The following is a 13,274-nucleotide window of genomic DNA, read 5'->3' on the forward strand; positions in this document are numbered from 1 at the left end:
GTCAAAACGTCCTGTTGCTCACGCAACAGATCTGCTAGAGATTTACGACTTCCAGTAGACGAGTTGCAGACAGAAGGGCATCTCTCAAGTAAGAACTGTTCGCAGGTTCGAGGTAATATCCCGAATCTGCATGGCGCGTTTTTGCCGACCGTCGTGGTATACACGACGAGACATCGGCTGTCCTTGTCTAAAGAGAGCGAGACCGTGGTTTCGGAAACAAAGTACGTTTCCACGCGCTCACCGCCGACTGCTTTCTTGTCTTTCCAAGGGAGCATCAGTGTTGTCATATGGCTGGCTCACTCAGTTCGGTTAAACGGCTGAGTGACCCCTCCTCTCGCTGGAGCACGCGTCTCGCAGTTGACGAGCAGAGATGGAGAACGAAATAGCTGATAAACAGCTTTATTAATTTGCTGGTGGCTATGGCCAACTTTTCTTATTACAGAAATATAACGCAGACCTAGATCGGCTCCCGGACCTGGCCAAAACCGCCCGAGGAAGCGACCAAGGAGGCAGCAGACGGCGAATAAAGCTCCTGTACCACCGAAATGATAAATCGCTGGGATTGGTTAAACCTCTCGCGCCGAGAGCCGCATATATGTATGTGGCATCAAAATGATGTGTATACGAGTGCCGACCGTAGGCAAAATACAAAAATAATTTTGAATTTTAATAATTTTGTAGGTTCTTTCATATTTAAAAATGTTAACGTACTTGTTACATTAGAGCCACGACTGTTTTATTCAGCACAGTTAATTGAAACTAAGAAAAACGTTTATATAGAAATCACAAGCAATGTGCATATTTCTGCCGCGAACTTTCGTTCAGTCACTTAGGCGGACGACATTACCGTAGTGAAAGGATTAAAAGTCACCACGAGTAGAGATTTAATTCAAGAACCTTATCACTCACAGATCCCTCAGTTCCACAAAATCGTTGGTGTCACAGTTAGCGGATCTACTAACTTCACTCAATTGTTATAAAATCACGACAAGGAAAATGTACAGATGCATAGAATGACTTAATGTAGAATATTAAATAAGTAAAAAATAAGACAACTGTATTGTTTAAGTGAGATGATAAATCTCTACGGTCTATATCAACATTAGGAAAATATTTCAAAAAATATGCTTTGAAAACTGCTTGATGAGAGTAGTGGATTTACAATACACTACACACTATTTACAATAGATTACTATTAACTTTTTAGGTTTCATTATAACTAAAAGTTTTTCATAACTAAATTACCATTTTTCTTAATATATATATATTTTTTTGGTACAGTTATACATATATGTATAGTATATACTATTATATATACTATATACTATACATATAGCTAATATGTATATTCTTTTCTTAGTGTATTGTACATATACACTTTCACTTTAATCGTTTACTTTAATAATTAATAAAACAATTGAGTAAAGCACGAAACATCTGCGAAAGCTACTATAATGGCGCGTCGTACCTAAGAGGTTAAGTTGAGTATTCATAAGCTGTTCTATCCTTCATAGTTTTGGATCTATTTTTAATAAGTGTAATAAGCCATGGTCATAGGTTATCATTTAATCTACACCTTCCAGTTTGGCAGTCAGCATGGAGTGATTGACAATATCGAAATTGTTCCTGAAGTCTGTGTAGATAGAGTTTACTTTGACATCCCTTTCAACGTCATAAACTAAGTAGTTATAATATTCTTGTTTCCGTAAAACGATGTGTTATAAATCTGTTATTAGGCGATAATATTTTAAATAATATTTTTACTCTCGGGTCTTCAACCTCGATTTTGTTGATTCTGAAATATGTTAGAAAAGAGAAGATTCTGAACATCTTTTCCTTATACATATAACTGCCGACAATTTTAGTTGCTATGGGCGCGTACGTATACGCAGAATTCAATGTAGTAGTACGGTAAGTATCTCAAAAACGAAGGCGATTACATGTATAGGAAAAAGTTATACAAAACTTGTTTCCTATAATATATTTCAGAATAATCAAGATCAGGTTTGAGGTCCTGTAAAGTAAATAATTAACATATTTTTTAATAAGAAAGTTAGTTTATTGGTTACCAGTTTTTCTGGTAGCTTAGGAGAGACATTCTACAAGCATATTGGTCTTTACAGTGTAAGTATAATAAGTATGTAGCGTATAGGTGATTAGAATGTTGCGGAATCGTTTCATGGTTTCGATAAGTCAACGTCAGCAAGGCCATGTCCTGAAATTCTAGAAATCTTTATACCGTCTTGGATAATAATGAAACGCTAATTCGAGCGTCAAGTTACACAACGATCTTCAAGTTTGCTGCGAAGAATACGATGATAATAATTGTTAAAATTAAATTTGATGTGAAACGTAATTCGATTCTATTGATATTTAATATTTATAGACTTGAATAAAATTCATACATTCAATTTTATTAATAATTATTATATTATTATTAGTAATAATTATTATAAATTTAATATAAAAAATTTAAGAAATTAACTATAAATTTATTTTATAATATCGTAATAGCATTCGTCTCTAATATTATACTAAAATACTCATGAGGAATCATATCCATATTTTCGAAGGTTTTGGAGCGTTTCCAATTCTCAGATTTAAATGAGAACCATTCGATACAGCAAAATTTATAATTTCCGAAGAAAAGATAAAACATTGAGAATCGCTGGAGTAGAAGTTGATCCAAGATGTAAGATCCTTGGGAAGATGAAACGAAGGCGGAGTTTGAGGAAACGTCTAGTCTATATATTGCGCGTGAGCTACGATGCTCGATAGAGGTCCGACGCGAGGGGTATCACCGAGCCATTAGTACAAGGACATAAATATGCTGGGGGTCGTTCCCTGTACATCATTCCAGAGGCAGGATAGGACATTAACGACACCCTTCGCGACCGCTGATGAAACATACGTGTGCGGTTCCCAAAGCAACCGGAAATACTCTGGCTACGGATCGGTCTGTCAAAGTGTCCTGTATTGCAACTAGGTCCCGAATGCTTTTGCTCGTCTTTAACCCCTTGCACTATTGCTCCTTTCATGCTGTGACGATTAGCACTTATTCGTACTTAATAATTTTCCTAATAGGACCAGACAATTTTTGTTTCTTTTATTGCCTTTATTTACCTTCGTTTCTATACTTTGATAATAGAAGAATTTATTTTTACTTCGATATAGAAGAAATGAATAATATTCATATTTAGTAGAGCTTACATTAAATTATCACCACGAGTCTGACACGTTATTATACTGCAAGGGGTTAAATCGCATTATATATCACAGGTACCCATCTAGCAATCTTAAAAACGCATCAGTCACTGTGACACTGTAAGTCAATTAATTTTCCCTTAGCTTTAATCAATTTTCAATATGATTACAGAAGCTGCATGTTGGGTAGATATTCCAGTTGCATGCCTCTGGGTTAAAAACGTATAGAAAAAGGAAAGTGGTTACATAGTAATTCATAACCTATTTTTTTTATTGTGTTGTATATGTAAGATTCATGGAGGAATACTACTTTTTGTACATGTTAAAATGTAACAAACATTTTTTATTTGATGCTACAGTAGTTTTGAGGGATTTAAGTTTTATGTTTTGCCAAAAATTGTAACAAACGCTTGCTGCAGAGTTCGGTATAAATTAATCATTAATCCTTTCGATACGAATGCCAGATATATTCGGCATCTGTGCGATGACCCGTATGGACAAGCGACGTATACCATGCATATATCCGGCGTCCATGCGATGAGCAGTATAAATAACAGAATTTAGTATAAATATATCTTAATATTAAAGCTACAAGCAACACCTCTTGTTAAAAAAACATTGGTTTACTAAACATAGTTTTTTCTTAACTCTTAGGAAAATCCTCATATAAAGAAGGACTGATCATGTGTGAATTTTCGGCGCAGCGTCTCGTACAGCGAGAGTGTCACAGCGGGCAGAGTACTAGTACCGAAAGGGTTAATGTGATTTGTATCGTGCAAGATGCATATTGTGTCGTAAGAGGACTTTATTTAGTATTAAAAATGATAAAAATCAGAACATTTCCGTATTTTCGTGTCCACTTGTATTAGACCGCACAGTCGAACCTAACCTAATTTTCATTCAAAACAATGTAATAAGATAATAATAAGAATAACTTTAAGTGTTCGTTTAGTGTTTTTATGTACAATGACGTTTAAATACGATAATGAATCCTACTTGTGCACACTTCTAGGACGTAGTTTGATCTGTTAGCGAGGGCCAAAACACCTATTGTTATTTCATTAAAAGCGCTATTAAGTTACTAATTTTTATCGTGCAAAAAATTTGTTTAAAATCAGAAATGTCTAAAGAATCGAAATACGGTTCAAGTGCATTAAATAAAATTTCTAGCATTTAATGAAGGTTCTGACAAAGCAAAAGTTGCCTTCAAGACACGACAGTTGGGACATCTACCCTAGAATCTAATAACTGAATTGATTGTAGACAAATTTATAATTTATTGTAGACGAAAGTAAAACCAGTTTATAAGAATATTGTTTGAACTTAAAGGACTTAAAAGGACTTAAAGGATTAAGGGATGTAAACCATTAAGAAATTATGCACGGCACAGCGTTTTTGTCATTTATAAAATTAACGTGATTAAATTTATAAAAAATAGGCAAAACAAAAACAAATGTAAAAATTAAGCTTTCTACTTCTTAATTCTTTAAATCAATTCATATGTACAACTATAATGATTTCCTATTTATTATCGAGTAGCGAAGTGCGCGCAATTATCATTAGCTTTCATGTACACGATCAGTATAATCGTATGCACATAAAAACAGTACAACTTCATTAAAAAAACATGGCTTAAAATTAGGCTGTAGGCAATTAAAAATTGATTTATATTTTCAAACTAACCTACATTAGTATAGTATAAATAAGTATAATAGAGTACAAATAAATTGAAATTAATATAAAAATAGAATCACTGCTAATTGATTTGTATAACAAAATCGCTGCTAACAATCCAGAAAAAAAACTGCTTCCTGTATTATTCTCGCATTAAAAGCTACAAAAACAATGAAACTTATGCAGAAGCGCAGCGCCCACCTACTCGGAAAAACTGCTGAATGCACAAGGTCCAACTTCCTTGACACATTCAAAAATCGCTGTAACGCGGGGGACATTTCATAGAGCGGTTAAGAAAGAAACGCGGACCATAAAATCTCCCGAGTGCCGACGAACTCATAGTTTTACGAGCGGCCAACAGAAAAAAATTCGTACATTCAATTACCTCGGGCAGGAAAAAGTCTGCTTACGCAAAATTTTAGAAATCGACTCTCGCCCGGTTTTCAGTGCAAATACGGCAGGGCGTGCAACGCAGCGTTGCGAAGGGTTAAACGTCTCACTCGTCGAAAATTCGTCCGGCGGCGGTCGTGATTCGCGCGCGGCGAAGATGGCTGGCGCGCCGTGAATCGCGTAACACGATTACCATACTTTTTCAGGATTTCTGGCGCAACTCGTTCAGTGAAGAGCTCGTCGCGGCGTTTTAATTCCGAACCCGGTTTCCGTGGGCCGTCGTGTCAGGTCGGGTCCACCGGAGAGTTCGAGTAAACAAGGCACAGTCGGATTACCGAAATGGGATTGGCGACGTCTCCACCTACGCTTGTCGCGATGCGCAAGACCGTATAATGCAACGAACAATTAGACAAGTCGGACTAATGGCCGTGTCGCAAACACCGTTGGAATCGCATCACCGAAAAATATATTTTAAACTTGCCGGGGCTAGGCCAATTACGCGTAATTCAGTTCCGTCGAGTTGCCGGGCGTTTCATCACGCGGTCCACTCCCTCGCGCTCGCCGTCTCTCCCCCCTTATTGTCCCATTTCTCGCTTCTTCTATCCCGCCGTTCCCTTTAAACTTTGAACATATGCATTTTGATAGCATTTTCTACACCCGTTCGAATTACGCACAATTTACTATGCCAATTAATTTGTCTTATAATGAAATTATTTTCTTTAAATGAAAAAATTATAGCAATGAAAAAACCATACCCAATTCTCTTCATCCTCGTGGACACAAACAATAGGAAAAACTTAACTATTTGTTCGAGTAATTATAATTTTAGTGATAATTAATTTTTAGTGTAAATCAGAGTTGGGCACAATTTTATTTTAACTAATAAATGATATTTTATTCACCGCTGTCAAATAATTTAATCAGTAACATTTATACTTCACAATTCTACTGCTATTTATACATATAATTAAAAAATGATCTTATTAAATGCTCCATCAGAATAAGATTAATATAATTATAATGTTAAAAATTTATTTTCAATTCGTTGTGTAAATTGGCTGTCAAACATCAATATGTAATAGTTAAATTCTATAATTACATTTTTGTTTATAAATATTGTGAGTGCAGTAAAATGAATGCTATTATTAACTCTGTGTTCACAGGATCGCATATTAAAGCCTCAATAAAAAATATAAGAGAATAACGTAAGTATGTGATTTTAGATACAAGAATATAAGGATCAATAAGAATTTTGCAAACCGATCGCTCAGGGGCCTCTGACCCACGGGAGCGTCCGGGGGGGGGGGGGGGGGCACGGGGTGTAGCGTCCCCGAATTACGCGAACCGCTAAAAATATGTCGAGTATTATTGCGTTAGATTCACTTGTTCGCTACTCGTTAATTAATTTCCATACCAGCTTTTTATTCTGGTGGTTCTGCTTATGCAATCTCTCGGATAAGTCCAACCGTATATCTTGTATTTGATGAATTATCGGCGGCGTGGGCGTTTGAATGTGGTCCCTCCTGCAACGGGGGACATTTCTCCTTTCGCTTTTCAGCATGTAAGACGCCTTCTATTCCCTTTGGGAGATGGACGCTAGGGGGAAGTGTCCAACCGGACGTAAGTGTGGGCGTCATTTTGGATCCTCATTCCAATTGATAAAATGCCGAATATTGAGATCTACGAGGCTCTAGACTTATGCAAGTCAGAGTTTGTGAGTCAGGGCCTTCTGCTCTCGCTCGCTTTTTATCTTCGCTTTGAAAGAATCAGAATCTTCTGCTCTGATTCATTATGGTCCCCATGGATCGGAGGGTTCTTCTTCGATCCACTTTTGGTCCGCAATAATTACTCGATATATGCGTGCGTGCGTTTTAGTTAAGTATTGCATGCGTTTGTTACGTACGGAGATTTTCTCCCGACGTTTTCCTTTCCTTCTTGAGGGCATACGCTAGATAACGTCGGCGGTGAATAGGGCCCTTTCTTCCAAAATTAGAATATTTAATCTGCCGTATAGGCACGAGTTCAAGAACGGTCACGCGTCCTCGATTCTCGGTACCATCCGCGGTATGATCTGGTCACGTAGGCCCAGTCCCCACTACCAAATTTCCTAGTTCAGCCGCATATAAAAGGGCCAAGATTTTTCTCCTCATGGGGCAGTTTCAAATCAAATCGCGACGCGAGACGGGGGCAGTTTTCAAGTCAAAATCGCGACGCGGGACGTAACAAGATCGAGCCGAGTTCTCCTTCGAGCAATAGTTAACCCCCGCCGCCTTGGTGCGTGAACCAGGGAGCGTGTCTTAGGACTATCGCGAATCTTACACTACACTTGCACACTTGTAATAGACTGAAGTTGTTAGATTATATTAGTTTTACTTGCAATTCAGTTCGAGTCAGTTGTTGGTAACGATCCCACAAAGATACACCTTTACCGCTCGAGGTGTATCAATTAATATTTCTCTTGAAGTTACGAGGCAAAATTAGAATCAATCCAAAACTCATTTACCTCCGGCCACGTGTGCAACTGGCCCTCGGCTCGTAACACGTTAGTTAAGAATCGCCGTTGTAAGAAAGGGAGCCATAACGAAGTCTGGTTTCGTTCTGACTCCCTTTCGGGTCCCCACTCCAGCAACCTCTTCGTGATGAGACTTGGGCAGTTGATGTAATTTTCGATTTCTAATCAGCTGTAAATTCATTTGCGACTAATACGAAATCGATAATTACACGAATCTAATGGCTGTGACGTGGTGATGGGTTTTTTAAGTATTAAGTAGGCTTTGATTTTGTACTCGTATACATGGTTGGTGGTAGTATATCTGTGGTGATTGGTTTTTTTAAATATTAAATAGACTATAAATTGGCAAAATATTTAAATTTCAAGACTATTATTACACATTGGGCAACATGTACATTCTGATTTTTCAAATTAATAAAAAATTCAGAAAATTCACTCCTTATTCATTATTTCGCACGCTACTTGGAGTTTGCGGTTAACCCTCTCCTACCGTCGCCCACGGGAGCGATGCGGATACCATGTAGTAGCACGTTGAGAATTCGCGCGCCCGCGTCTTATTGGCTACTGCTTTTCTTTAATAACTCGTAAACAAAGTCGCGGATCGCCATTTTAGTAAGAAATTACTATAAATAACCGCAGGAACCCCTTATTTCTAGGTGCTTGATTTATGTATGAAAATGTATATGAAATAGTACATGGTTTTTACACGAAAGCAGTACATACTTTATAGTATATAAAGACAGTATATGCTTCATATATGAAAAGAGCATATGTGTGCATAAATACATATTATTTATCAAAGTAATTTACTCGATAGTAAAAATAAAATTTTAACCGATAATATTTATCTGTTATTTGTTATTTAAATCAAATTTTGTTTGTACTTTGATTATAATTTGATTATATGAATATGGTTTAGGTGAATTTAACTAAAATAATATATATTTACCGGCTGCAAATGTACTTACACCACTAACGTAATTAGTCGATTAGATAAATCATTTAATTTTTGTTATGAAAGATTAAACATCACTTCGGATACATTTCGTATTCCAATCTTTTTTAGAAATAATAATAAGAAATAAAATAGGAGTAGTATTTCTTATTTTGAACATTAATTATATTGATATATTGTTAAAGTTAACATAGATGTGGGTATTATTTATTTACATTCTTCATGTGACAGTGTTTTAATGTATTCATATATCTTTGTGTTATAATACTTCGAATTCCTACATGTTTCATATATCATAATCAGTGTATCAGTGTAAGGCGTGCGTGTAGTTTTTTCAAATTTTGGCAATCATTGTCATGTAGCGATAAATCCGCGACATGTAGGTGATAAATTCAAACTCTAAAATTCTGTATCCTATATTGATGTTTTATATAAAATAATATATAGCACATTTTTGCAAAACCTAATCCAATGTATTTCAACAAATCTCGTTCTTCTCCATTAGTGTTTCTTCTCACACGTAGATTCTTTTTTAAACAAAGTCTCTTGTTTCATTTCGATTAAAATAAATATGTTGTGTTTTCTACATTGTTTGATAATGTCTTAATAATTCTGTACTGTGTACGGGATATTCCTTTTCATAATGCCTGCCACCTATATCTATCTAAACCGGATCTACACCACTTTCATGATGAATGGCTACTCAATTTCTTATACCGGCCCATTATAAATTGTGCAAAGCATTTTTTACAATATTCAATATTACCTCGTCATAAGTATTATAAAAAGTATACACTCAATTAAGCATAAATTATGTCATATCTCATTTTAAAAAAGAAATCGTTATACATACTTTCAAAATGAATGGTCCATATATAGACTATCATAAAGCTAATGATTATCACCGAAATTGAAATAATTCGAGCAATAATTAAGCTGTCGTGCTGAAGTTATTACTGCAATTTGTGTACACGATGTCAATGATAATTGGGCATGGATATTTCAATGCAATAATTGTTTGACATAAAGAAAATGATTTTATTATCAAATAAGTTATTTATTAAAATTGTTTGCACATAATTCGGATCAGCGCAAAATATGTTGTCAAGATGCATATTTTCCAAATTTCATCTGTAAAATTACTGATAGTTGATTTTTGGCCTGAATGCTCCTCCCCCTCCCTAACCCAGTTTCCTCTTTGTCTCCGCTGACTTCCACCCACTTCGTTTACCGGTTCCTCTCCATCCCGGCCCTCAACTCCCTGCCCCCCTGCTTCTTCTCCCACCGAGTCAGTCACTCTACACGTTTCGGAGAGAACGCAACGATGTTAGCTCACCTTCCTAATCGTTTTAACGCACTCACACGTGCGCCCTACAGTTGGCACATCCACGCCACCCGAAAATCATTACAACGGCGCGAAACTGTACGTTTTCGCCGGGTTTGCGTTTGCACGTTCGCGCGTTTGCACAAGCCGCCCGTCTCGCTTCACGCCGAACCCTGTAGGTATCTTCGAATGTATGCGAGGAGCACGGTTCTCTAAGCGCCTGGCTCTGTATGGAAGCGCCGGCAACCGTCGCTCCTGCAGCCCTTTCTCCGTATGGTCCTTTTATCACGACGAAGTTCCGGAAGCCGCCCGAGCTCGGCGACGCGGTAACGAGTTGCCGGTGACGTCGCGTCGCCTGGCTTCGGTGTTGCGACGCGCAACTCCCTACAGTATCGCGTGCACCGGGTAGAAATTGAAAATTATACAGTTCGTCGACACGAACGCGACACGTTTTCGGCGGCTAACTCGCCGATATCGACTGCTCGCCGCACGGCAATCCATGCTTTCGAACGTTCGAGCTGCTGGAGGATCTACGGTCCGCTTCACGCGCCGCCACCCCCGTGCTCGAAGGCTGGAAGAGTTCTCGGTCTTCGGTAACAGCTCTGCTTTAATGTGGACGCGATATTTGCAGAACTGACAGGGAACTCCTTGTTAGACACAACTTTGACGACACGTTGCACATTTGTAGTTCAGCCGGGAATAGTTGGCACGTATTTCTTAATCGCTGGACGTACAAGTTTTGAAGATCGAGTCGAGTAATTTGGAAACTGGTATCCTACTTCATTGCTGTGCTTCATTCGTACAGCGACAATCACCAGTTAAATCAATTGTGATTTAAATGTTCATATAATCGGCCATTCGGTAGATTCAGTTCGAGGCTTATTATACAACATTGTAAAATGAAACGCTAGGAATTCAATGTATTTTTTGTCATATACTGTTCTTTTTCGATGGTCAATACTTGCCAATTTATCATGATTTTCATTGGAGGTGAAGCATTTTATAATATTAATAAATAGTATGTAAGTTCGACAGCAGACGCTGTATGCGAAAGACAAGACCCGGCTGCTCATTCAATAAATTGTAAGATTTATTATAAATGTTTATAATTTATCGAGTATTGCGGTATTATTGATTACAATTAATTTCTAGAATTCATAACTAAATATTTATCTTAATAAACATTTAAGAAGTGTAACTCGAACCTTTTTAACAAAATAGTACAATTATTTAGAAGATTATAAATATTACCAGTAGGTAACGTAGTTATTCAAAATTATTCAATTGTAGTACTTTTAGTGTACATTAAGGAATATCCAAGTTAGTGATCAAATATGGGAGGCCGATAAAATATGACAATTTATGTGTAATATAAGTCGTTATAGTCACAACATTTAACTCATTTTTCATTAAATTTACTACTTGCTATTACTTTACCTTTTTTTTCATACAAAGCATTCTAAAAGTTTAATTATAGAATTAAAATACAGCAATTTTAAATTTATTAGTTTAGTTAATAAATATCGGTATTTATTTAAATTATAAGGCGAAGAAAATTAGGAGTAGCATGCAATCGACCCTGACTGTCGGTCCTCGACCGCACTTTCAAACTTTAATCATAGATTATTATTTATGAAATACTTATTAATGCAAAGTAATTGTTGACACTTCTTTGGGACATATAAAATTGGAAATTTAACTACTTAGGCACGGCTGGAATTTGCGCAAATAAAGTTTTTCATAACTAAATTACCATTTTTCTTAATATATATTTTTTCCGTGTAGCTATTATATAATATTAATTACATATATTCTTATCTTAGTGTATTGTACATACACACTTTCACTTAACTTGTTTACTTTAATGACTAATAAAACAATTGAGTAAAGCACGAAATATTCACGATAGTGGCGCGTCGTGCCTAAGAGGTTAAAACAAGGAGGTAGAATATATTAAATAAAACAGCACTTTTATCACAAAATGAAATCAGTATGGAAAGTTACCTTTAGGTATCGAAAGTTATGTTCTTCCTTATGCAGATGTATACTTCGTATTTACTTAAGTGTGATAAATAACCGTGTTCCAAATGTCATTTTACATTGTATATCTGACTCGTGTAATAATATCTGTCATATATTTTAAGATATTTAACGTGTTATAAGCGTTATCAGTCTCCCATACTTACATTGCTGTACTGCATCGTTCTTTTCAATACAATATGTAAACAGGATAAAATTCACATTATTACGAAATAAGTGCTCAAAGTTAGGACTAATAAATTATTCCGCTGCTCAATTACCTTCTTGAAAAGAAATATGTCTTGTTTGTGATGCTCCTCTCTGAGGAAGGATCGTACGGCATTTTATATAATAAAACAATCAATTGTTGTGAGTACGCGTTTCTGAACTGCACGTTCTGTCCAGAGAGGTCTAAAAAAATTCTGGTTAATCAAAAACGCGATTGGAGAGGTCCGTTTGAACGAAAACTTAATTACAGCCATGGCAAAAAGCGCACTGATTAACCGTGTCGCTTTGTACCCGGAACAACATTGCTGCGGCTTTATGCGTCCTCCACGCGAAATTGATTAACGTGTTCAAGCATTCCCTTTGCATCCTTTGCAAGTCGTGTTTCGTAAAACAATTTTTTCCCCGGCTGAATATGGTAACCGTGGGATATATCTTATAGAGAAATATCGAGGCGCGAGTCGGCCCCTCTCTTTTAGATCGCCCACGCTCCCGTCAACCCTTCCGTTGCACCACTTCCCTGTCACTGCCGTTCTCTCGTCTCCCCACACTCTGTCGCTCTTATGCTCTCCCCCTCCCTCCCACTCTCCCGCTTTGTTTCTCTCTCGGCTTTGCCTCCGTTAATTGCCCCAATTAAATCTTTGTTACAAGCAATTTGAGCTCGACGATTTTTGGGAGGAAAGGGGGCGCGCGAGGGTGCTTCCGATATGGGCAGGCGGCGTTGTCTTCTTCAGGGGACTGGTTGGTATTTCTGGAATTAAAGGGTGACCCATGGCAACCTGTAACACACACCGCTGGAGACCATTACCGGCAAACTGGATCCGTGCTCCCCTTTCTCACGCATCAAAGTGGCGGATGCGAAACGGTCAAAATAATAAATAATTAAATCTTACACCACGCTTCAACAGAAATTATTTATTCAACTCTCTTGCAACGCGAATCTGTCGCTGTCCTTCTGTAATATGATATTC

Source organism: Augochlora pura, chromosome 10, assembly GCF_028453695.1.
Source record: "Augochlora pura isolate Apur16 chromosome 10, APUR_v2.2.1, whole genome shotgun sequence".
NCBI lineage: Eukaryota > Metazoa > Arthropoda > Insecta > Hymenoptera > Halictidae > Augochlora > Augochlora pura.